Source organism: Strix aluco, chromosome 8 (genome assembly GCF_031877795.1).
Source record: "Strix aluco isolate bStrAlu1 chromosome 8, bStrAlu1.hap1, whole genome shotgun sequence".
Taxonomy (NCBI): Eukaryota; Metazoa; Chordata; class Aves; order Strigiformes; family Strigidae; genus Strix; species Strix aluco.
The window spans coordinates 4,151,585-4,177,196 of NC_133938.1; the positions used below are offsets into that span (position 1 = coordinate 4,151,585).

At 39.5% G+C, this 25,612-nt stretch overlaps 1 long non-coding RNA gene across 1 annotated transcript in view; it reads right to left on the reverse strand.

Annotated features, from left to right (window-relative positions):
* Nucleotides 1-25,347, reverse strand: part of LOC141926331 (uncharacterized) — an 84,838-nt gene extending 59,491 nt beyond the window's left edge. Inside the window, exon 1 of the long non-coding RNA XR_012624104.1 lies at nucleotides 25,127-25,347. This is a non-coding gene — a long non-coding RNA (uncharacterized LOC141926331). The remainder of the gene's footprint in view (nucleotides 1-25,126) is intronic.
* Nucleotides 25,348-25,612: the final 265 nt, after the last annotated feature.

The window sequence follows — 25,612 nt, forward strand, 5'->3', positions numbered from 1 at the left end:
AGGAGGTTGGAAGCCCCAGCTAGCCCAAGCAGAAATAATTTCTTGTTTCTGTGACACTACTTACTTGAGCTTTGCTTTCTCTTCATAGTTTTCAGCAGCATAACCTACTTTACAGCGGTAATTGTCAGCCTGTGCTTAGGACACCAGCTTCTGTTTGTTCTGCTCTGTCCTGAACTCTCTATTAAGTGGAGTGCTCCGCATTTACTGCATCAAGACATACTGTCCTGTGTCCAGAGTTCAGATGAAAAACACTGTAAGTGAATCTCCTACTTCCCTAAACCATGATTCTGGAGAGAGGCTGGGAGTTTACTGAAGATAAATTTGTAATAATCAAGGTCAGAAGTAGAACAACAACAGATAAAAGAGATCAGAAATACAGTTACTGATTTGCAAAACCCTGTTGTTCCACATCCTTGTGGTGTGGTAAGAACTAAGGCTGCACAGTGATGTATTTGCTGATGCAATACCAAAGGTGGCCAAAACAACTGTACTTGGGGAAGGCTAAATAAAGAGGAATTGCAGGTTCAAAGAAAAGTACTTGCAACATGAAACTTGTGATGGGATTGTGAGGGTGTCAGTGTGACAGAAGCCCTGGGGTTTCCTACAGGATGCCCATTGATACGAAGAGCAAGGTCACGATGGATCTCAAGGATCCATCAATCACCGGAGCACAGACTGCAGGCACGGCATAGCTGGAGTGACACAGGCACTTCCATAGCGCTGGCTGAGCTGGGCTGCTTGCGCTCTCATGCTTTTAAATGAAAACAAATTATTACAGACGGAGCTCGGAAATGTTCTAGCATGACAAAGGTGTGTTATAACTCATCACACCAGGTCTCGCATATGCTTCTTCCTACAAACCCACAGAAATTTGTGAAGTAGCTGGCTCATCGCTTCTTTGCCCTAAAAATGGCTGCCAGTTTAACAAGAGGAGATATTTTAAGGCCATCATTTTACAGGATGAAGGTATCAATTCTCTATCTTTCCACAGATAATCCTGTTATGGGATAACATGATTTTAGGACAGTCCATTTCAAAGGACAATCTTTTCAGCCTTGTCTAACTGAAATCTAAGCCCTTCATAACTCCCCTCATGCAAAGAAAATGGGAAAATCTCAACTTTCTATTACAACTGTTGAGCTGCGTTTCAGCTGATTTCACCAATAGATTGCACAGCATCTGTATAATTTATTGACAACCTCAGTTTAACTCAATTATGCAAATATACCGAAAGGGTCGCTACCCAAAGAAGCTTACAGCCTGCCCCATTTGCACACTGCTGTAACACACGGCAGTGTACACCAGCCAGAGGTGGACCTGCTCACACCACTGCATTTATCTGCTGCTCTTCCCGCTGGTGTTAACTTCAGCATCCTTACAGAGCAATGATGTTTTAAATGTAGGTAAAGGGAGGAGCAAACAGACTAGATGAGTTCCCCAGAGCTGCTGTGAAAGGTAAGAACTGAACTCACATGAACCAAAGCAGTGGTAAAAAAATCGCTGTCCCGCCCCCTTTGCCCTCTTTTCATTTTCACCAAAAATTCCCAAGGAAGGTGTTTATCGAAGAGAAGGTTTTACACTTCTAACTTCCTAGCTAGTCCCCAAGCGTTCATTTTTGGCTTTCTGTGTGGAACGTTAGCACACTAACAATGAAAAGTATTTCACTTCATGACAAAAATTAACTAAGGTCTTACTAGTCAATGGGGTTCTCCAAAAGCAGACTGTCATTTCCACTTGGTTTGCTTTCTGAAAATAAAAACTTGGTTCTTTAAATCCAGACAAGTCCTGTTCTTTCCTCAGGAAGAGGAAATACTTCTGCAATTGATGCTGAAATTCAGTGATGTTATTTATATTTACTGCAACAGCATTTAGGAGCCCAAGGAAGGGACCAGAAGCCTACTGTGATAGTTGCTGTACAAATACAGTATAAAGAATAGTCCCTAACTTTAGTTTTGCTGGGTAGGGAGAAAAAGGGGGTGTGAAGCACTGAAACATTGCAAAAATTCAAGAATGAGCATATTTTCATATATTAAACGGTAATGAGCTGCAATAGAAACTTTGTTTTTAAATTACACTGATATCTCGATACTGAAAACTCCCTGCTCATTCTCACCTTTGTCTTTCAAAACACACTTCTTGGTTGCTTACAAAGCATTTTCCCCACCCTGAAAAAAACCTCAATTATTTTATTCCATCTCTATGAACAAATGGTTCGCTGTAGATTCTGCACTCCAGCAAGGTCAAAATCTGTGTGCAAATGATTTTCACTCAATGATAACATATTCATGTCCTGTCTGGGGAATATCACAGATATTTTCTGGAATAAAGCGGGAAGCTAATTTTTTTACTTCAGTTTATGTTTCAAACTATTCCCTTCTATTTAAATGTTCCTTCAAAGGAAAGACAGCTCATTTCCTTAAGAAACTGTATCCACCCACCGAATGTTATTTCTCACTGTACATAAGTAATAGGAGATTTCCTACTTTTTGCCCACTTCTACCCCATAGATTTAATATGTAAACTGGGAACACGCAGAATATATTGCTTGGCACAAGTCGGCGAAGTTTCACCTGTAAGAACACAGTATGAATTCAACCTTTGGCTGCTTGTACTAAACCACAGGGAGAATCTACACTTAAGTGATGTAAAGTTCATAGATTAGACACAAACCCACAAAATCAAATCCACGGAGCAGCATTTAGGCTTGCAGAGCTCGCTTGACCCTCTGACTCCATCTTGCTTGAATCATTATGAAAGGAGAGAGCCTTGTCCCAGGGTGACTGCAAAGCGAGCACACTGATCTTCTCTTGTTATGAGGGACTCCCGGTACTGGGGGAAGGATGCTGAGACATAAATCCCTTATCAAAAGACTGAGTGGGAAAGGAAAATATGATCTATTTCATGAAGAAGGTAGAGAAAAAGCAATTGATGCTCTGGAAGTGAATGTGTGGTGCATCAGGAGAGCATACTCATTCTCACATTTTACAGTTAAACTTCCTTTTGTGTTCCAGAGTTATAGTTAAACACTCATTTAAACTGCATGCACAAAGCACCTGATATTCCTTGCTACCCTCTGCAATGAATCCCCAGGATTCATTTCCATAACCTCAGCGTATCACTGATCTCAGCGCCACAACAGGTGAGCGAAATTTATACCACGGTTTGCCCTTTCAATTTCACACGTTCCTGTGTGAACCTTGAGAGGTGGGAGGAGAATTATCCCTGGTTCATGTGATTTCAATTTTCTTCTGTTTTTATTTTTTTGGTCCATGGATTTGTTTCTGTGGATCAGTTTAGCTTCCAGATGATCCAGATCTTAAGCCATTATTTTCTCTCTGTCACAGGTCAACTCTTATCTTACTTCATTTAAAATGTGAGGCAAGCTCTATTGCTCTGAATGCTGAAACACATCTTCAAAAAACCTCTGCAAGGAGCGGAGCGACAGTCAAAGTTCTGATTAACTTCACCTCTTTTGCGGGCTTCTGCAATGAACACAAACGGCTGTGAAATCTTTTCCGGCAGGGTAATGGAGGGAGGAAAAGAGTTGGCTGTAAGTTTGAGAATTATTATTCCTATAAACCTATTCACACACCTATCACTTGGGACAAGTGAAGGGCCAAAGACATGCCAAGCAATTACACAGCTACATAGGTCCGTGCACAAGATATTCCGCATCACGTTGGCTGTAATTTGCGCTCACTACGTTGGCACTAGCTCCACCTGTGTCAGATGGCAGCAGAGAAAACAACTTTTCTGGGAGACTAAATCCATCTCAACTGCGGCCAAGCCATGTCCTTATTTTGGAAAGTCTGATCAGGAACAGCAGCACCTTTCAATTTGAAGTGGAAAAAAGGTTTACAAAACTCAGACTCCTTAGTTGCTGATTTTCACCTCGCTCCCTGCACTCCCAAGGGGTATCAAGATGCTCAGAGCCTGTTGATGATACCAACATAACTGGCCGCAGCTTCCAGGGGATTTACGAGATAATGTTCAGTCCTAGTTCTGACCTTAGCCAACTCTTTGCGTCCTGATGAGAAATGATTTCTAAACAGGTTTATATTTTCCCTTGCTACTCATTTGAGTTGAGAGAAACCAGATGAATCTGTTTCCTAGTTCAGCTACAAAGACAGAGCAACCACCGTTCTCAAATCACTGAAGTTCATGACACAAAGGATCTTGGCAAAGTAAGAAGAGAAGTCAAGACCATCATTCATCTTTTACAATGTGTTTGCAGATGCATAAGGGTCTGCAAAAGGGTTGATGTGGTGATGGATTGAGTCTTACCCTTGTACAGGCTGATGTTCAATATCGTACAAATCTATTAACCCCTTTTTCTGTATTGGAAAACCAAAGACTGCTCTTTCCTGTCAAGCAGAAGTGGCTCACTTTATTATTTTTCCCAATATTTTGAAGTCTTCCTTCATTCAGTCTCATAGAGACCCAAAGCCCATTGTTGCTGTAAAAACAGACCACAGAAAAGGACACAGCAAGACAGATAGACCATTCTGAATGGTTCCTGAAGTCTAAAAAGGCAACACTGACAACTAGATAGGTAAGGATTTGTTAGAACACCTTGATTTTGACCAAGGATTTTTTTTTTTAACAATAAGAAGAGAAATACAGTCAGTTACCTTGGTGTGAAATGTGTGTTGTCTTGACTCACCAGAAGCCAAGAGACCAAGTCAGAAATGCTAAAGGTGTCTCTGTTTCCTTGAGAAGCATGTCTGTCCAGCTGCAGCCACTGCATGCTGTCCTCAGTATTAAAGGATCCAAGGGATTTTAAAGAGTATTGCTATGCTCCTAAAGACTTACCTATTATTCTACTAACTGTTCACGGGCAGGACTTTAACTGCAGTATGTCTGAAGACTGTAACTCTCGTACACAGATTTCAATCTTGGACTCTTAGAACTGTGCCCTTGAAATCCAAGTCTCCTGTTGGATGAGGCTGCACAGACTTAGAGTACCATGAACAAGGCTATTCTAAAAATTAGTTATTGTAACCACATCGTCCCACAGGACTAGTTTGGCACGGCACTATAGCTGCTTTCTGCTATTTGCTTGCCCCAAGAGGACAGATAGTTCAGACTCGCATCTCCCTCTCCCAGTAATGTCGTATTTTGTGCCGCTGCTTCTGCTTTGCCATGTATCTGCCAAATGCTGCAGGTGCTGAAAAACAAAGGTGAAAGCACCCATATGGTGCTTTCGGATCACAAAACCAACTCACAGAATCAAAAGTGCAAAAGGACCTGTTTTTTTTCCCTCATAGGAAAACCTAACAGGGAATCTATGGAGTTACATCCAAGTGCCAAGGCCTGTGAAAGGATTTATTGTGAATGTCTTTTACAAGATTCCTTCCTTGTTGGAGATAGGTCCTTTGGGATTCCCCGTCATGATATTGCTAATCCCATCTATTCAAAATTTATGATGCACATTCCCTAGAACACCAAGATGACTTTAAAAACACAGTGTAGATTGGGGGTTTTGCTAGTTTTACTGTAATTTTATTTTTAAGATTTCAGAACGCAGGCATTTACTGTACTCACAGGCTTTCTTCTGCAAACACGAGAGCTGGAAACTCACTTTAATTTGTATGCGATAGTGTTCAGTGCAAATGTTTACTAATGTTCTTGTACAGATCTGGGGTCCAGGGCTTTTCCTGGAATAAGTCATTCTAAAACTCAGGATCAGATGGTACAATTACTTTCGCATAAGGTGTGTCTATGCAAGTGTGTGTGTTCACACACGTGGGTTTTTTCTGCCTGCTCCTTTAGTCACTGGTTTAGGAATTAAAATTAGTTTGAAAATATTTTTTTGTTTCCACACACAAGAAAAGTAACTGCAAATATGGTTTCTCTCATGTTTTAAAATCTTTCTAGTCATCTTTCTCTGTGTTTGTGAACTCCAAATACCTGGACACTAACTGTAGAGCTACTCTGCAGTTCCCTGCTGCATGCAGGTAGGAGGAAGAGACAAGGGGGTAGCCTAGCTGCCCCAAATGTCCTGCCCTGGTGATGAATAGCTTTATTTCATATGTGCCAATTCCCTAGCTTCTGACATCCTTACTATTTACAGACGTAATATACATAGGGCTTCCAAACATGTACCTGACTGAAGCAAAAATGATAGGTCAGTGAGAGAGAAGTTTTCCATTTTGGGTAATACTTCAACTCCCAATGAAAAACACATAGTGGGAGCTGTTAGTTTGAAATGCCATATTATGCTTTTCCCTACCCTTTTCCCAGATGAGTTTAATCTGATTTGGTGTAATTAAGAAAAAACCCCAACCAACATATAAGTTACATGATGCCTTTTTTATGTCAGATCAGTGAAAAACACCTTTTTTACGAGGTTACCTTCAAAAAATACAAATGTATTTAAAAATTAGCATTTTTTCTCCTTACTATTTGCCTTCTCCTTAAAAGAAAAACACTTTCTCTATGGAACATAGTCTTTCAGCTTGAAAGCACAGATTTACATCTCATCTCTGAATCTCCACAGTGCCTCCTGAGCACAGCAAGGACTAGTTTACAGGAGAGTTCCAAAACAGCATTTTAGAAATATAAACCCAACTCCAACCCCTCTGATAAACAATTCATTCAATCCCCGGGAATATCAGGAAAGACAGAAAAATGATAGCGCTAATAATAAAAAACAAGAGCTGCTGTTATTAATAGAGGAGCTATACAAAGTGCACATTAAATGAAGCTCATTTAAACATGCTCTGGTTTAATTAGATTTAGTTTAGCCACCTAAAAAAATCCCAGCAGAACTTGTGGTGGGGCTTTCGCGGCTGCTCCCTGCTGTGAGCCCACCTGTTTCTGCCAGCCTCGCTGCCCTGGCAGTCGTAAAATCCCTGGGTCGGCTCCACAGGCTGGGGCAGGTCACAGGGACAGGCTTCCAGGCTGCCTCGTCGTGATGTTTGGGGGAAAAAGTTTGTTTGAGTGAAAAAATAGCTTCGCCCAAAATTTACCGTGCTAAGAAAACAGAGAAACAAATACTGCTAAGCATCTAACTTTTTGTCAAACAGCGGGCTTCCAGGCAGGGAACAGACCTGTCATTTCAAGTAGTTTTTCATACCCTGCACAAAATCTATTAATAAACCTACACTGTTTTAAGACAAACCCTCCCCCCAATATAATAATCTTATATATATATTAAAAAAAAAAAAACCACCATACACAGATACAGCATATATCAGGAACAACGTCTCTGTGCTTTTGGCCGTATATTTGGACGCAGGAAAATTCTCCTCCTTGGAATAGCTTCCTTCCCGGGGAGTGCTCGGAGCCTGACCTGAATCCCAAGGAAGCAATGTTCACAGCGAGCACCTTTGGTAGCACGGACTGGGCAGGGAGGAGGCTCCCATGAGCTACAGCCAGGGAGTGACAGGGACTATTTCTATATAAACAAGCCCAGGATCAGCTGAAGTTGCCATTCACTGGCAAATGAAAATAAAGAGACAATTCAGAATCAAAGGTGAGTCAAAGAAAAAATATGTCCAATAAGAGGAGGCAGCCCAGACAATCAGTCAGATGCCAAAACATGTGACAGACCCAGAGGCAACTCCAAAACAACCAAACCAACTGCCTGTGGAGTCTGCCAAGGAGCCAGATGCTCCTGCTTAAAAATATCTTCCGCTGCCTTGGCATCTGCATTTTCTGCCTCCTGTCAAAAGAGGAGGGAGGGGAAAACGGGAGAGTGGTGCGGGAGTAGGGGTGGGGGGGCAGCAACTAATAATATTTTTGCCATTTTAATTCTAAGTACTTCTGATTATTCATTTGCAGTTTGTCATCATGTCACCGGAGAGCAAAACAAAACCCCAGCCTGGCATAGGCTGGGAAGGGAAAAACAGGCAAAACCCTCTATGTAGAAGGAAAAAAATGATGAGAAAGATCTAATAATTCCGCACTGCTGTGGGTGGCACATTCCTCTAAGGTGATAAAAAGCTATAAGCTGCTGGAGTTGGCAGTTTACCACCCAAGAAAGCGCCCAGACCCAGATCCCTGGCTGGTGGCAGCAGGGCCCTGGGGATGGAGCCGAGCACTGGAAGCTCCGGCTTGTACACACCCAGGGTGTCCCCGAGGTGCCCCCACTGTGTGGTGGGGACAGACGGGGAATGAATTGTGCTGGATGAAAGTATGCTGCTGTTAATCATAGCAGCAGGTTTTGGTTCACAGAGGCTGCGTCTGCTCAACAGAGGCTTAAAATGCACTTTTGTAATATTAACTTACTGAATGAAGATGCAGATTATTTGTTACTGTAGTTGTTGATTAAAACTATTAAATGAAATATACATTCTATAAATATTAGATTATTGAATGGGAAAAGGACAAACAAAAGCACAGTCAAAAGGAGAGAACCTGCAATTTCTGTTACAGGAGAAACTGTAATGCAAAAAAGTATCACATTTCATTTTTATTGAAGGTCTTTATCTCTCGTATGGAAGTTTTCATAGGAGAATATGCTCCTTCAGAAATTAAATTGCAAAACAGTTTTGTTTGTGTTTCTCGATTCTTTGAGTGGGAACCAGGAATCCCAAGTGTGGTCTGTCCCTCTGTCACCGAACTGATCGTGTGGCCTCAGTTTCTGCACACACAGAACTTCCGTGCTTCTACGTGTCGGATGCGTGCCTCACCGCCCATCCCAAGCAGAGCGGCGCTTCCAAAGCCAGCGCTGTTGGAGCGGCAGGTACTGAACAAGACTCAGAATACAACACTCTCTGTTGGAGAGGGATTTTGCCTGAAAAGAGTGTTTGTTTTTGTAAGATAGAAATCAGAACTTTATCTGTCTTCTGAGCTGCCTAGGTTGAGTTATTAGTCAGGAGGGTTTGGGACACTAAGTGCATCGGGGACTGCCTTGACCGACACACTTCAAAGCAAGAAATCTGGTACTAAATGAGAGACATATCAGAGACCATCGCTGCCTTTTAGAAAGCAAACAGCACTGAAGGTCAGGTTGAGCAGGGCTGAGGTAAAATTGCGCCCCAATCCCAAGCTTTCGCAAAGAATAGAAAGATCCTTTTGTGATGTTTGACTTATTTTCCCACTCGGATGCGCGGTGAGGCTCGGCTCTACGGTGTTTGTTTCAGGGCAAAGTTTCACGACGGCTGGTCGCCGGCAGAGAGGGCAAGCTCTGGGCTCGCAGCTTCTCTCTCAGTCCCTCAAGCAATCTGGCACCCATAGGACTGCCACCACCTTTTCTGCACTGAAGGGTTGAACTCCTTGCTGAAAATCTGCGCTACACCTTGTAGACGGAATTTTGCATACAGAACTCATTTGCAGCGAAATGCAATAGCAGTAAATAAATAAGTAACGGGAGCCAAAACGGCAGTGTGGTGAATCGGCAAGCTTATTTCAAATAAATTGAAAGAACTTGCGGTGACGAACGCTTTGTGCGAGTCTGGTACTGAGATTGTAAGAATTTTGCATGTCTACATAAACTGACTGATAGCAAAGGAGTTTCTAGTCCCCCTCATGGCACACACAAATGTCTGTTAAAGACATAAATATTTAAAAACAACAGCTAGACTAAGAGGGTTAGCTTTCATTTCATCTAATTTGGCAAGCATTAGATACACCCACCAGAAATCATTTTATTTTGTGTAATTTAATAGCAGATCTATTGTAGCATCGCAGTTTCTGACATACCGAAACAAATCAATGTGGCCTTTTTTTAAGTTCAGAATTAATATAAGGCTGTATTTCAAATGTTAGATGGAAATCAATAAAGATTAAAACCTTTCTGTGTCATTCACTTGTTTTCATCCTCTGCTGCAAAGTTTATTTGCCTTCCTGCATGTAATAAAGAGACTTTGATCCTTGTTCAAATATCTCTGATTTTTTACTTCCCTCATGTTTGATCTGGTTCTCAGGTGAGAAATATTGGCAAAACTTGTAAGATTTACACCTGCCAATGGTAGCATACAGGCTAGTAACATGAAATTATATAAACTGTACTGTGTATGCCCTTTGGATTCTTACACATCAGAATAATATTCCCACAGAAATCAATCTGAGATTTTAATTTATTAAACCCTCTTTCTTTCCCCCCCCCCCCCATCCTTAAAGGGATAGAAGGAGATACGGAGGAAGAAGTGAGATAACATCAAATAAACCAGGTTTAGAATGGTCATGGATGACCTTCACAATATGCGTTTTGCAATTTTGGGTGGATTAGAGGAGACTAATGATGGCTTTGAAATGAGCTTTTGGATAAAGCTTGGGAAACTCTAATCATTACAAATCCATTACTTAAGAGAACAATTCTGTGTAGCACACTGCAGCTTTAAAGCATACATGTCTTATTTTCTTTCCTCCTCTCCACAAGCTTATTTTGCTTTCACTTATTCTAGTCTTCTTATAGGAGCCCAGTGACTGTTTTCATTTTCTGCCCTGCCTTTTAATTTAAGGGAGCCTATTGTTTTTTGCTGTTGCATTGCCCTTACAGTGCCTTTTGCATTTAGTTTAGGACTCATAGAGTTAACAGGCTGGGGAAGAGAGAGGAAAAAAAAAAAACCACTTGCATTAAGCCTGAAGCCTGTCACCTTTTCTTGGCAATTACACTGCTAATGGCTGGGTCCCAAGCAAAGTGGCAAAGAATATCTCTTCTCACGTTCCCAACTCACAGTGCATTCCCAAATACCAGATGGTGTTTTTGGAATCCATTTCACTATGTTTGATATGACAATACTTTTGTATAATGTTAAATTATATATAACTATTTCAAATAGCCAATATCAGAACAAGGCAAGGAAAGGAATATTAGACGCAAGGAGGAAAGAGAGAAACCAAAGACTGAAGGTTCTTGTCTCCTCCTGTTGTATCCTGTGTCTCTCAGATTTTTGTGTAATTTGAACAAAAGAGGAAATAAAAGTGGTTCAACAGCCTAGCTCTCACAGTGGTACTATACAGAAATGGTGTTTCCTTCCCAGAATTTGGTGTACGTCTTAGGATGCCTGCCAGCTCTACAGGAGGCAATTGCAAGATCATAAATAGTGCAGAGAAAGCAGGAAAAAAGGAAAGGGTAAAAAACCCAGTCATGAGTAAACAAGTCCCACCATTCTCTTTACAGAATTTTCCTTGAAATCTTGGGAAAAACAAGTCCCAGAAAATTCAGGAGAGGTAAACTGGTACATCTCCATTAACTTCAGTGGAGTTATGCCAGTTGACAGGAGCTAAGCATTTGGCCCAAAATATTTAAATTGAAGTAACTTGGATCTATCTAGTAAATCGTCTATACATCTCACTGAAGGTGAATCCAATCTCGCTTGCCCCAGATTAGCTATTCCAGTTTTATATTAACACGGATGGATTTACAAGAGTTGGAAAATATCCACTGGAATCAGGCCTGCAGATTTAGTTGTAACACAATTCATCACACCTGGACTGAAGAACAGAAGTAGCTTGGCCATTCCTCAGGAGACAACCAGGACCTCAGCTTTAGGAGGAACAAAGGTTTCCCTTTTGTTGAACCCACTACAATTTTTTAATAACAGGAAGAAAATGCATTACCGTGGGAAAAAAAATATTCAAGATAATCAGTGTCCCATCAGTCTGCCAGTGATGCCACTTTCATTATCAGAATGCCATCATTTAAACACCGTTAGTTTCATGATTTCTAAACTGAATTTGTTTATTTTAATGTAGCCAGAACTTTGTTTTCTTCCTTCTCAGTTGCAGCTCAAGGCACATTTTAACAACCAGCAAGCTTTCAGGATAAACGCTTACCAACAAAAACACTTCCCAAGTTAACTGTAACATGAATATTGAAACTATAAGGACACAACTTCACAAGTAATTTGTCTAGTTCAATCAGTTTTTTTCCTGCATATGCCGCAAACCTGTGGCGTACACAATCCAAATGAAGGTTTCATTCATATGGCTATGCATGAGCAACTTACCACATTAGTACTTACTTTTTACACAACAAAATACTGATTTTTCCCTCTTGATTACTTATACTGCCAGCATACAGTAAAGATTATCAACCCCTAAAAGGATCATACCGATCCAGTGACTACTACATAATTAACAATAACTTGTAGCAATGCAATTTAAGAGTCTTTTTAATGGGCATAGATGGCAGAATGTATAGCCCATCTTTCTTTGTCATCCTAGAAAAGGGGCCCCATGCGGAGCTGCTGGTTGCTGAGTGATGCTTTGTAGTCTGTACCAGACAGTTGCACAGTACCAGCTGCATTGGCAGGTAGCCGAAGTGCAAAGAGATAGCTGCCAAGCTATGCTATACAAAGGAAGCAGTGCCAGAGAGAAAGGGACCTTTGCATGAAGTCACCTTTGACCCTGAAGCCAGCATGGATCCCATATTCATCAATTCCAGACAATTGCATCTTTCATTCCACCACAAACTATGATTAGAAAGGGCCCATTTGTGATAGTGATTGTTAGTTTACAGTTCCCAGAGATTGGATTATTTAATCTTTAGTTCTGTTGGCAGCAATATTTTCCCTAACCTTTTGTAATGGCATGCCAGTGATAATCTAACATATGTATATAGGGAGACATACACACACATACACACAGGCACTCCCTTCCCCACCAAAACTGGGTGAAGAGAGAAAGATGTAAAGAAAAGGCAAAAGCCACAGCACACAAAATTCACGTTTGGCAAACACCGTGCTAATGTAAATTTTCAGAATTCAGTCTGGAAAGTGCAGTGTACTCTGTGTGCAGCAGGATCTCAACTTCTGGCCACAGACCTGACTCGTCTACAGTTCCTTCCATTTGATAAGAAAGTTTTTGCTTTAGAGAATTAAGATATAGCAGAGCCATTATTTTCAGACAACTGCAGATCACTTTTAAAAAAAAAATTTCTATAAATATTGACTGCTTGTAGTACATGCAAAAAGAAGAGGCATATTAAACAGATTTTAAATGGACTCATGAGAAAACCACCAATGACAAGCAAAAACACTATCTGAGGGGTGGGGGGGAGACAGTGCACAGAATAAGAGCAGCAGGGAAGCGTCTAGGCCTGGTTCCTGCTACTGCTCTCCTTGTGTCTAGCTTTGATATTGTGAGTCCTATTGAAATCAATGGCAGAGCTCACAAGGTGCATGTGTATGTCAGCATTTGCAAGTGTGGGATCTTAGTAAATGGGTCTTCAACAGCAAACTGCCTCCATATCCCACCCCAGACTTCACACAGCACTTCCTTGAGCAACAAAGCAAGTTGCAATCAACAAGTAGGTAAAGAACATAAGATGTCTGAGAATATAACTCTTCACAATGACTTTCCATAGTGTTCAGGAGCAAAAGGAGTAAAAACCCCACCAGAATCAAGCGAAGAACTAACATTTGCAATTGGAAGTGGAGTGAAAAAGGAAAAAAAAAAAAAAAAAAAAAAAAGGATGGGAGTCTATAAAACTTTCATGAAAATCTTTTTTGATCTGATCCTTTGGTCTTATCTCAGAGATGTTAGCTGAAGGGAAAAAAATCCCTCTACCTGAAGGCTGGCCGTATTGTGCTGCACCTGACTTCTGGCTCACATGTGAGACCGTCTGTTCTTTATTTTCACTCTGTATGAAGCTAATGGAATTTGCAGTTGATTAACCTCAAATCTGGAGTAATGATCCAGCCTGGGACTGCAGCTGGCAATGCTGGGGCTATTTGTACTTCTTAACTGAGTAAGACAGCAACAAGTATAATGGCACAAAGGTAAAGATCCTGGATAGATGGGTAAATGTCAGAGGTGCATTAAAGGAATTGAGAACATGACCTGAGAGTGCAGACAGTGTCCCCCCTCCCCACAAAAAGGTGGAAGCACCAACTCTTAGAAAAATTAATCACAAGATAATACAATAAAAAGTACATGGCTACACTTATTCAATGATATTCTACAGGGGACACTCAAACCACAAGATTTAACCTTTCTGCACACTGAATCCATGCATTAGTGAAAGGTCAACTATTGAGGAACAGCCTCTGTAGAAAATTTAGGAGACACAGGGTTCTACAACTTCTCTACAATTTCTGTTTGTGTGACAGAAAGCAAAATCTTCATTAGATCGGCACCACAAAATAAAATTCAGAGTAGAATTACACTGTATTATCTATATTTATTTGTGCCGATTAATTATTCTGTCTGAAATATGAAAAATAGCAGCTGAATCGTTGCAGATAAACACCACCAGAAAGCAATTCAAACATTTTTTTCTTAATAGATGTGTTTCTGTTTTTTCCTTCACAATTGTTCAAAGCTTCAATGAACAGAATTACACAAATGTGCACCAAACCTCGGAACTAATTTAGTTTAGCAAGTGCTTCACACATCTTCGTTTACTGAACAATGTTACTTTCATATCATGACAACATTCTTCCTTCCTTGCCTCATGACTAATACAGTGTTATTCAAGCCGCTCCTCTTCAGACACTTCAGATCTTTACAAATCTTTTCCCCAGCTTTACCACCTGATTTCTAATTAAAATCAAACTGAGAAAGTTCCTTCCACTGATGTAAATCCCACAACCCCAGGCCAGTGACAGGCACTGCTGAAAAATGCATTGCACGGCTTTCCTTCCACAGCATCGTTTGGAAGAGAAACTTCTTCAAGGAGTTCGATAAAATGAGCAGAGAGCTAGGATGAGCTGTGCTTGGTCTTGAGCTCTTATAGTGCTTATTGGATAAATAAGTCTTAATGTGATGTAGTGAAAACAATTTTTCAGTCTGAGGAAGATCATTCTTTCCATATAAGATTTGTCAAATTAATGACTACCAGTGGACTTTCCTAACACTACGTTACTGTCTGTATTTTATTTATATAGCGTGCATGTAAATATACATGTGCACACGCACACACACACACACTGTGTGTACTATATGTCAACAACTAATCAAAAATTGTTTGCCCACAAGCATATGTGAAAAATTCATCTAAATAATTGTACATTTAATTTTTAATGAAATCCCAGTAATCCACTCAATTTACCAAATTCCTACTTAATACGAAACAGTGGCATGCACAGAGATCTCTGTCTTACACGGCGTGAGCATACGTACCACTTCAGGCATCCTCAGTGAAGTTTTATTACAATATTATCTTGATTTTGAGATCACTGCTTTTACTTGTGTGCAGAGTGGAGCAGCATATGCTATATGAGTAACCCATAGTGTTTGGCTTAAAGGCAAAATAAAAGTCAGCAATAAATAAACAGTAAAAAACAGACTGCTGGTAGATGGAAAGACTCCACAGCCTATTAGGTCTTTCCTGTCTTTACTTCCCTCATTCTGCAAAAGCTTATATTCATAAGCAACTTTTTAAATAAAATAATGTACTGCAATTATAGCATCTGTCTTCAGATCATGTTGGAAATCCATTAATTAATATCTAACCCCCTTTTTGAGGTGAGTTTTATTATTATACTCCATAGATGGGGAGGGTTAGACATAAAGGAATTAAAGTGATAGATTTGGCAGACCTCTACAGAAACCAAGGGAAACACATTGCATATCTGCTTGTAAGAACACACATTTAAGCAGGCACCTGCATTTTGCAGGTGCAAACACCTACAGCATTACAAATAATAATTCTACACCATGCTCGTGCACACCCGTCCTGGAGTGTGCACCCAGAAAACTCGTTAGAACAAAGAAATTTGCAAGCATGAACACATACATGGAAGTGCAGGTGTTTGATTATTTCAATCCAAAGCACATGAACAGATGTTTGCATCAAATTGAAATTGTCACCACCTTCAAAACTCCGCAGTTCTGTCATTCCACCCTTATCGGTCTGTTTATTTCTCGTATTCCAGAAGGCCTCGTCTCACACTGTTTTTCAGGGTACAACTTCCACTTATTTTATCTCCAGCCCCTTATCCTGTTGAAAGGGAAAATAAAAATTCCCAAGCCCATTGACCTTTCTGTTCTTAGGCAGCCAATCATACACTTTTTGACTAGATAAACATTTTTTAGTTAAGGTTTTGTGCTCCTCCCCACTGTCTCTGCCTATCACTATTGTGAAGATCTTGGGTTTTTATGCAGGGTCAGTCCCATGATCATAGAACAGAGCTGAAAACAGATGTGTTAGGACAAGAAACAGAAAGGTTACTTTCTCTTTCCCATCCAAAGATGGGAACAACGGGTGCCATAAGGGCACGTGGCTCCCGAGTGAAACCACAGACTTGGTCGAGCTGCAAGTGGAAGACACCAGGATGAAGAGCTGTGGGACATGATGCACAATGGAGCATCAGACTTTTCTGAATCCCAGTGCCACAGGGGCACGCTGTCAGCCTGGTCTTAGCCCTTTGTTCTTTTCCTTTTCTCAGTTTTCACCAGAGTTTGTAGCAAAGTTCCCTGAAATATTCCCTGAAATTCTGGAATAGAACAGATGCAATCAAAAGTGGTTGCACTGCTGATCATGGGGGACATCTCATGGAGCTGGCACAGAGCCTTGTTTTGTTCGGCCACTGCTGTTGTCCTATGGCTCTTTGGCTTCCTGCTATGGAGTTGCCTCAGTGCAGAAGAGGTTGGGCAAATGAGCTACTAATCTGCAATTCAAACCGTGCCTCTGTATCTGAAGAGAGGAAGATAAACCCACAAAATTATTTGTCTGTGCAGTGGTCCAGTTACTGGAGGACCAGAGCAGTTGGTAGCCTGTATGGTGCTGAATGGGATTTTAAGTAACGAAAAAGAAACAACTTCAAAGAGAGATTTGGAGAAGGAGAAATAAAATCTTGTGATTTACTGCCTCTACTCAGGTGTGATCTCTCGGCCACTACTCTTCAAAATGCCAGAAAACATATTCTCATATCAAAGCCTGCCCTCCTTCCCGTCTCCTTTACAGTGCCTGTGCTGAATACCCAATGCTATGGTCAGTCCTTTTTTTTCTCGTCTTTAGACTTTCTCTACTCAACACAAACATTAGAAATTAGCAAATGTCATTGCTTGCCAGGAGCCAGGCCTTCAACAAGGACTTCCCACCGTTTTAGGCCTATGTCCTCTTCCTACGTGCTCATGTATTTCTGTGGAAGGTATTTCCCCCATTTCTCTGTGGAAGACTCTTAGAAAACTTCATTAAGAATGAAAAGAATGGGTGTCCATAGAAATATAATGAATTTCAACAACTCCACGTATCTCTGTAGTGAAAAAGTTGTATCCTATAAAATCAGGTGAGATGGTTATAATCTGTAAGAAAGTTACTACTTTCTTTTAAATTGTTTAAAAAATATTCATTGATTTTTGAACATGAGGGAATTCCTTGGGTGTGTTAAATAATGTCTTACACTACAATTTCCTTCATTGTGCATGGCAGTCAGACAGCTGATCTTTTAAGCCTCATTTCCTTAGGAAATCAAGATAAAAGGAGAGGAAGCAACAAGTCCTAATGCAATGCTTATATGCATTGCAATTTGTCTAAACTGTAAGTCCTCATTAGCAGCAGATCACAAGTAAATTTGAGTTTTATTTGTGTTTGCTTATAATCCTTAAAAACTTGTTCTGTTTGTGCTCTTATAAAAACCTCGGTGATTCACCTTTCAGCCACTGCCCTAAATAATCCATGTTTAACCTGTCCTTCTTAACCTATTCTTTCAAATAGCATCACAAAAAATAATTTCTAGTGAAAAAAATACTGGCAAACAGAAGTGCACATGCATGTTGTTTCTATTTGTTCCTGAGAGCAAATATAAATGCTGACTGAATGAACAATCAAATAGGACAATTTTTCTCCTTTCTTATTGAACATAAAAGGTTAATTTGGGTCACTTTGGAATACTCTTTATATTTCCTTGATGTAAACTAATAAGCCATGCTCTACTTTCCATTTAAATTTTCTTTGCTAGAGTAAAGATGACTACTTATGAATATCAGCATATTTCTGTGCAGAATCAGGTCCATTTTCTCCAGCCTAATTGAATCCTGGATTTTTTAAAAAAATATGGAAAAACTCCCCTCTAATTTACTCACAAACTCTCTCCATTATGGAAGTACTCTGTTAGTGACCACGTACACCCTGTGTCTTGAGTTAGTCACGTTTAAAGCACAAAGGCCTATTTGAGAGCACTATTTGTGCTCTTCATTTCCACACTACTCCTATTGACAACCTCAATCCGTGTGTGCGTTTCCAATTGGGTTGTGAAATTAATATGGCTGTTTGTGTACATCAAGGGCAACCTGCACTCCTTTGAAAGCAAGGGCATTGCAATTATTGGTAGTAAAAGTCTACAAGCTTATAGTGCCATCTGTACTATCCAACACTTCCACCCATATCTAGTTGTATTGCTAACTTTGCGTTTCACAGCCTCTGAAAAAAAAAAACCACCAAAGAACAACAGACATGCTTATACAGGCAAAATATTTTGAATCTCACTCCATTAGCCAACACATCTATTTAATCTGTTCTAATGATTTTTATCTTATTGAGAACTACTCTTCAATAATCTACTCTATGGAAAATAGACCCAGAGATCTTCATCACGGTGAATATAAGTTCTAAAACCTTTGCGCAAAAGAGCTATTGCAGGCTTGCACAGCGCCTCTCCGAAGGCACCTCAATCAGACCGGCTCCTGCTGAGATCAGTCGGATTTCTTGGGACTGTGGCAGGGCCTCTGCTTTTTGCAGGGTGGATAAAGTTTAAGTGTATTTCATACATAAAGTGTGCGTATGTACGTGTACAAAGAGCTCTAGCATTTGCAAGGAGTTCTGTAATTATTACCTGCAGTACTTATGAAAGAGAAGTTCCAAGTGACATTAATGCAATAACAAAGATATTATCAATCCAAAACATGTTATTATGAACTAGCATATTTGTCTTCAAAAATCAGCAAAGAAACAACTTGATTCACCCTATAATCATCTTTAAATATTAATCAGTGTCAGTGACCACATCTGAGGGAGAGGAGTGAAGCATGCTTCTAGCAGCACAGGGAGATTCTTTTCACGCTGGGATTAAAAGATGGGGAACCTTTCGATAAACCAAAACTGTTACTTTTTTCCTTTCATATGAAGGTAGGGAAAGCAAATATTTACTTCTTTACTTATAAAAAGTTTTAGATTGCTTTTTTTGTTCGTATGGAAACTACTGGGTCTTTGCCAGCAAAAAGTTTCAAAATATTTTTTTATTTTCGCCTCCGTTTTTGATTGCTCCCAGTATTAGTGGGGGGTTTGTCTAATTTAGCAGGATCAGACTGCCAGAAAACATCACAAGCATCCTAATCAATTTAAAGATCCAGTCCTGGTATTTAAACTGGAGTATATGATTAGTCTCATAGCCTTTGGATTCAGATCAAGGTGTTAGACCTTTCAGGCAGTGTCTTTTTCGGTTTTCTTGCACGATCTGGTATTCAATACAGTTTTGTCACCTTCAGATCACAATTTGGTGAGTAAAATTAAGTGATGGTGAATGGCGAGTCGTAGAACAGAGACACCTTAGGTATAGCATGGACTGAGGTTAGAAATCTTCCTATTTATCCTTCACAAGATAGGTCCTCCAGATCGTGCTTAATACTTGCTTTTCCCAACTATCACTATGATAACCAGGGGCCATGATGAGCTCTGGAAGTAATACATGGGCATCAACAGAGAGAATGAGCTGGCCCTTAAGGGTGCAAAGCTGTGCTCTTCATTCTCCTCCTGGTTAGACAGCTATCTACACAATGTCCTCCTCCCCTGGTAAACGCTGGGCAAGGACGTCAGATCTCTGGCTCCTGGCTCAGAGGGTACCACTGGGAGTCCAAACAAAGCTTTTTGGATGAACTGGCTTTTCTCTCTAGCCTTTCCTTGGGGTGTCCTATGGCTACACCATCACGTTACAACAAATATGAAAGTTTCTGATGGGAAGAAGGTTGAACAAGGGTTAACATGACGCATTCTCCTCTTACTAAAATGATGTCATCTTCCCCCCCTCCCCGAAAGTATCTGTTGCTCGGTTGTTTACATACTGAAGTTAATTTAAAATATATATTATAGACCTGCATGATTTAAAATTGAATGAATTCTCATATCTGAAGACATTTATACAAATTTAATTTAAACCTCCAGTGCTTCAGTGGTATTAAAAAGTATTGGTTTTTAGCCACAAACTACCCATTTTCCTTGTTTTCCATATTTTCTGCAGAAAAATAAAGACTAAGAAAACAGAAGTACTGAAATATTGTAGAAATTGTCCCAATGAGTTTATAATCCAGTGTAAGTTACACAGTACTGATAAGTAAAGGAAGTTCAACCAGACAGTTTAATCCTCCAATTTCCTGTCTTCTAATCAGCCACTGACTCCTCTGGCTTTAAATTAGAAACATTCATGGCAATATTCAGGACAGGTGAAGGAAAAAGTAGAAAACAAGTAGGGCAAATACTTGTAGGCAAAAGGAGGCCATGTATAGAAAATGAAGATACTATAAAGTATGTATAACGAAGCACTGAATACATGTGTTTAAGTTATATACGGAATTTAGCAACTCTGACAGAGAAGGAATAATTTTATTAAAAACATTTATACAGCAGCTGAGCAGTGTATTAACAAACGAGAGTTACTGTATAAAACAAAGAAAATCCATGCTGCAATGTTACGCTGTTCACACTTTGTTATTTTTATAGAAGCAGGAGCAGTATAATTATTAATATATGCTTTTTGATATACAGTAAGTTATAAGTAGGAAGCACAAATCAGCAAAGCATGTTCAACAGCATGCGGGGATTACCATGATAAACTTAGATGAGAGTATGTATGTGCACGTATGTATAGATATGCTCGGTGATTTAAACCAGAAATACTACTTTTGAGTGTTTCATGCTTTGGACATTTTTAGATTTGGTAGTAACAATCAGCTTTCCATATGACAAAATTAAATATTTATTAGATGCACCATTATTTTTAATCTCATTTGCAATGAGATTTATACTGAGGATTCTATTAATTCTTAATTGACGGAAATGCTAGTAATTACCTGAGCAATTTCAGCTATTCCTCTGAAAAAAATGGAGCACAGAGGTGTGAAAGACAAATATTTACCAAGACCTTTACTGAAAAAATGATGTTGAGTTAAAAACCTTTAAAGTAACAAAATGACCATTTCAATTGCAATCCTAGTATTTTTAATAAATTCTCTTTTAACTTATGTCATATAAAGAAAATAAAGGCATGTACACTGAACTATGCACTGATAGCTGGAAAACAAAACTAGAAAACAACTATTTTGGAAAATGACTGGAAGATCTGCTTTAACTGTTGTATTCAATAACAGCAGTTTGCATGCTAACTCATACATGGAGTCATTTGAAATGGCTTCTTATTTATTAATGAGGCTTTTTTCTTCAGATATTTCACAAAGGAGAACAGTTTGAGTTTTGAAACTGTTTGGACTGAGATAACTCATATTATGGGTCAAAGCTGGCTCTTGGTCACTCAGGTAAGTAAACCTGGAGTCGCTCCACTCCTCTTAATGCAGTGTCTCCAGGCTGATAGCAGTGTAAACCTTGAGCAGAATTTGGCCCAGGGTCTTTAGTTTTGTGTTATCATTGAGAATTTTACTCCAGTATATACCTCTGCTGCACGTGTATTTCAATAACCCCATGCAAAGGAATTTTGCAGACAATCCCTCATTAAACGTATATAATAGTCACATCATATTGGCCTGCAAGAGCAAATAATTTAAAAAAAAATAATCAGCTTGAAATAAATGTTTATAAAAGTAGCACAGCTGCACATATTTGTAACAAATGCAAGACAGAGTACTGAAACTTTTCTATGACTAACCCTTTAGTGTCTCTATGACAGCATCAAATTTAAAGAAAAAGTGGCAATGATTATAAAATAATGATCATTTTTCCAACAAACTAATTAATCTCATATCTTCAGGCTGCTATACCAGCTAAAGTATTTGCTATTACATATGTATTAAAAAATATATAATTTCTTCTTACACAAATTTACAGCATTTTGGGGGAAATTTTCTGCTAAAATGCCACATTACAATATAGCCAAAATAATAACTGTTTCTTTATTCACTTGATTAAAGCATAAGAAAAAATAGATTAGGTGTCAAAAGATTGCCTTAAAACTGTGGTGACAGATGCAATTAGTGCTAAAATGAACAAATCCTGTGGGTTCTACTGAAACAGTTTAGAACATTCATAACTGTCTACAAGACAGAAAAATAACGTTTTTCTTTTACTTTGACCTCTTGCTATTTTGGCAAGTAAGATAAAATATATTAGCCATTCCATCAGATGGCTGGAGAGAAAAACTAGTTGCGATGAGGAAAAACGAATTAAAAGAGCATTAATAAAGATTATCTATGAAAGAAAATAAGGTCAAAATTAGAACTCTGCATTTTAAAGCCACCTTTCAAAAATGCAAGCTGCTTTGCCCAATGCTAAAATCCATTCATTTTACTAATCATGCAATCAACCAATCTCCATTATCTCCAGCTAGCTAGCTATAAACATGCTATAGACTGGAGTGAAAGAGGGAGAGTGTGAGGTTGAGAGACAGAGAGAGAGAGAGAGGGAAAGAAAGAAAGAAAGAAAGAGAGAGAGATTACTACACCCAGCCTTTTATAAAGCCGTTTCTTTCATTATAACAGGTCTTTTCATCAAAATGACACAGAACCTTTAAATTTGGGCATAATACTCCAGTACAGTACACAGCTATAGCTTAAAATGGATTTAGAACCTGCTCCAGAAAGAAAACAAACTCCCTCGTTTGACACACAAATTGTTTACGATTCATTAAAAAGCAAAATTGCATATCACAGTGCTGGCAGCTGAGTCCATATGGGTGCAAGGGGTATTCACTCATCTCTTTGTATGCTGGCAGTACCAAACCGAAGTTTAGCACTGTGCAGCTGAGATTTTGTGCAGCCAGACGATGCATGAGGTAATTTTAAAAGCTTTATTTGTCTTTAAAACATTAAAATCTGCTCTCTAGCTTACTTTTGATTAAAAGAATGTGGCAAATGTGATGAGGTTTGGGGGTAAAAAAATAACAGATATCTACTTTTTGTTGTACGTTTTAGATTCACAGACTGTATGAAAAACTGCTTATTACTCCATCAATAATTGAAACTTTGTACGAAAATTATTTGCAATTAACACATCTATTGTAAAGATCTTGAATTATTCATTTCAGTTAAAAATAACATCTCTTTCATCTAGCACAACTTCTACAAAAAGGCTATTTTAGTGATTTTTTTTTTGTTCTCTTAGAAAATAAATGGTGTGACGTTCAAGTTTAAGGAGAACTTTCTGCAATGTTTAATCTAAACAACAGCATGTGTGGTTATAAAACTGTTTATTTTTAGGCAAGTGCATTACTAAATGTTTCCAGCATTTTTACATATTATATTCACAGTACTAAAACATCTGTGAAATAAATGTGACTGAAATGAAACTTCCTCGGACACTTTCCATAGGGTGATAATAACTGCCTAATAACATTTGAGGATACTTATTAAATAATAAACATGGACGTACCTCATCATAAAAGCAGCCGATAGACAATAAAAGAAGAGTGGTAATAAAATATACAAATGGCTTAGAATAAGGCAAAATCACAGCATGATATAAATCATGTAGTTAAAACAGGTACTTGAAAACTTTGCTCTGAAAATGATAACTAAGAATCAATAGCCTTATTTACAGGGGTTTAACAAGCTAAAAAAAAGTCACATGAATAATCAACAGTTTATGTGCATGCAAATACCCCTTCCCCCTCCAACTTCCCCTGGCAGAAAGTCTAATTGGAAAATCAGTACTATAAGTAAAGTGGTTAGCCTTCCCTATTCCCATTAACCAAAAGCTGCATGTTACATTTCACTGGCAACCACTGGCAAACCTCTAATAGACGGTTAAAAAATTAAGAGTTTAGACAAAACAAAATGGAAAAACCCGAGCCCAAACACCTTTAAATACAAGCCACATGATATACACAATGGCCACCACCAAGCTGCAGAATAAAAACCTTCCGGATCTCACTTTTAAAAGTCTTTCAAGTCCTCAGAGGTCTTAAACTTTCCAAATGATACCAAAATTGGTCCGGGGCGGCGAGGGGGAGGGAAAGCCCCCGACTTGTTTCAGCGTATCATACAATGAAAGTGATCATGCCTTGTTTTGTAATTCCACTCGCCAGTCCTTTTTTAACTGATATCTATGTGAAATGAGCTGAGGTTCACGGTCCAGTTAGGAGCGGATAATACATTCATTGTCCTGGCAGCAAACTTTTCCTCTCACTGGAAGAATTCACGCTTGCCACAAGAATAATAATTACAGAAAACTAAAAATGCGCTGCTAACGAATTAATCCCTAACGGACAACACGCTAACGAGGGCAGTAATGATTTGAGGACTCTCTTCCTCACAACAGGACTTGCATCTTCTGCCACAATGGGCTATTGTGCATCCTCCTAACTCACTATACCTCTTATAGATTCAAGATGTCAAAGGTTGTCTGGCCCGGCTGACCATGACATGCTAGTTAACTCGTTCTACGGAGCACGTTGGGACTTTATTGAAACTTTAATTGCGCCCAAAAGCAGCTAGAGCCAGACTATGTGGGATCTGTAACACATGGCTCCAGGTCAGCACAGCCCGGTAACCTGTTCTAACGTAAACAAGCGGAGGGAAAAGTTAGATCGGGGTCTCCGATGAAAGGCAGCACCTCGCAAAACATGCTCCTCTCACACGTGATGATTTTACACCATGACACTACCACACCGTTCCAGGCTTTTACAGTAATCGAGTTGCTTTATAACGGACTGAACTTTCCACCTCCCCTCTTTACAAAATATTGCATGGTAAAAAATGCACACACACACGAACGCTTGAAAGCAGCAGATAAAGTAAAACAAACTGAGTGTTAGGCAGCCGACTGAGACAAGTTACTCTGCACAAGGCTTTTTCAAACTACTTCTTTGCATACTTTTTTTTTTTTTTTTTTTTTTCCCCCCTTAAGGAGAATTGAAAAAGCTTCCCCCTGGAAACTGTAGTGCACATTAACGGTCTCCTGTTACACAGGGGAAAGCACACAAGTGGGACAAGTGTGAGGCTGCTCTACTGAAGAGTGTGAAAAAAATCAAATGTTAATTTGATAAATGTGAGGTCTGGGACATTTTGTCAAAGAGGGAGGGAAAGTAGAAAAGGGAGAAAAAAAAAAGCAGCCCTGCTGCCAACTCACCATCCACCAAGTTCTGGCCGAGATGTCGTAGCAGAGCTGCCATTTGATGGAGCCGTCGGAGGTTTTCCCTGCCATTATGCTGTCAGCAAGCTTCATCTGATGCTAACTCACGGGAGATAAGACACCTAATTGAGAAAACATTTGCACTGGCATGTTGGGCAACATGTAGCCCGGTCCATACCATATGGAATCATGGGTAAAAAAAAAAAATCTCCTTGACAATGAACCAATCTCTCACAGACCCAGTGGCAAGGTGAAGTGGAGATGAAAAGTCATCTGCTCCTAGCACTGTCTTCTCCTCTCTCTCTCCCTCTCTCTCCCCCTCTCCCTCTCTCTCACTCCTTTTTTTTTTTTTTTTTTTTTAAATAAGAACCCACTGCTCAACATCAAAGAGAGGCAGTCAAAATTAGGGCTTCATCACTCAGATGATTTTGGTCTGCAAGGTTTTTCTTTCCTTTCCTCTTTTTTCTTTTTTAAGAAGAATAA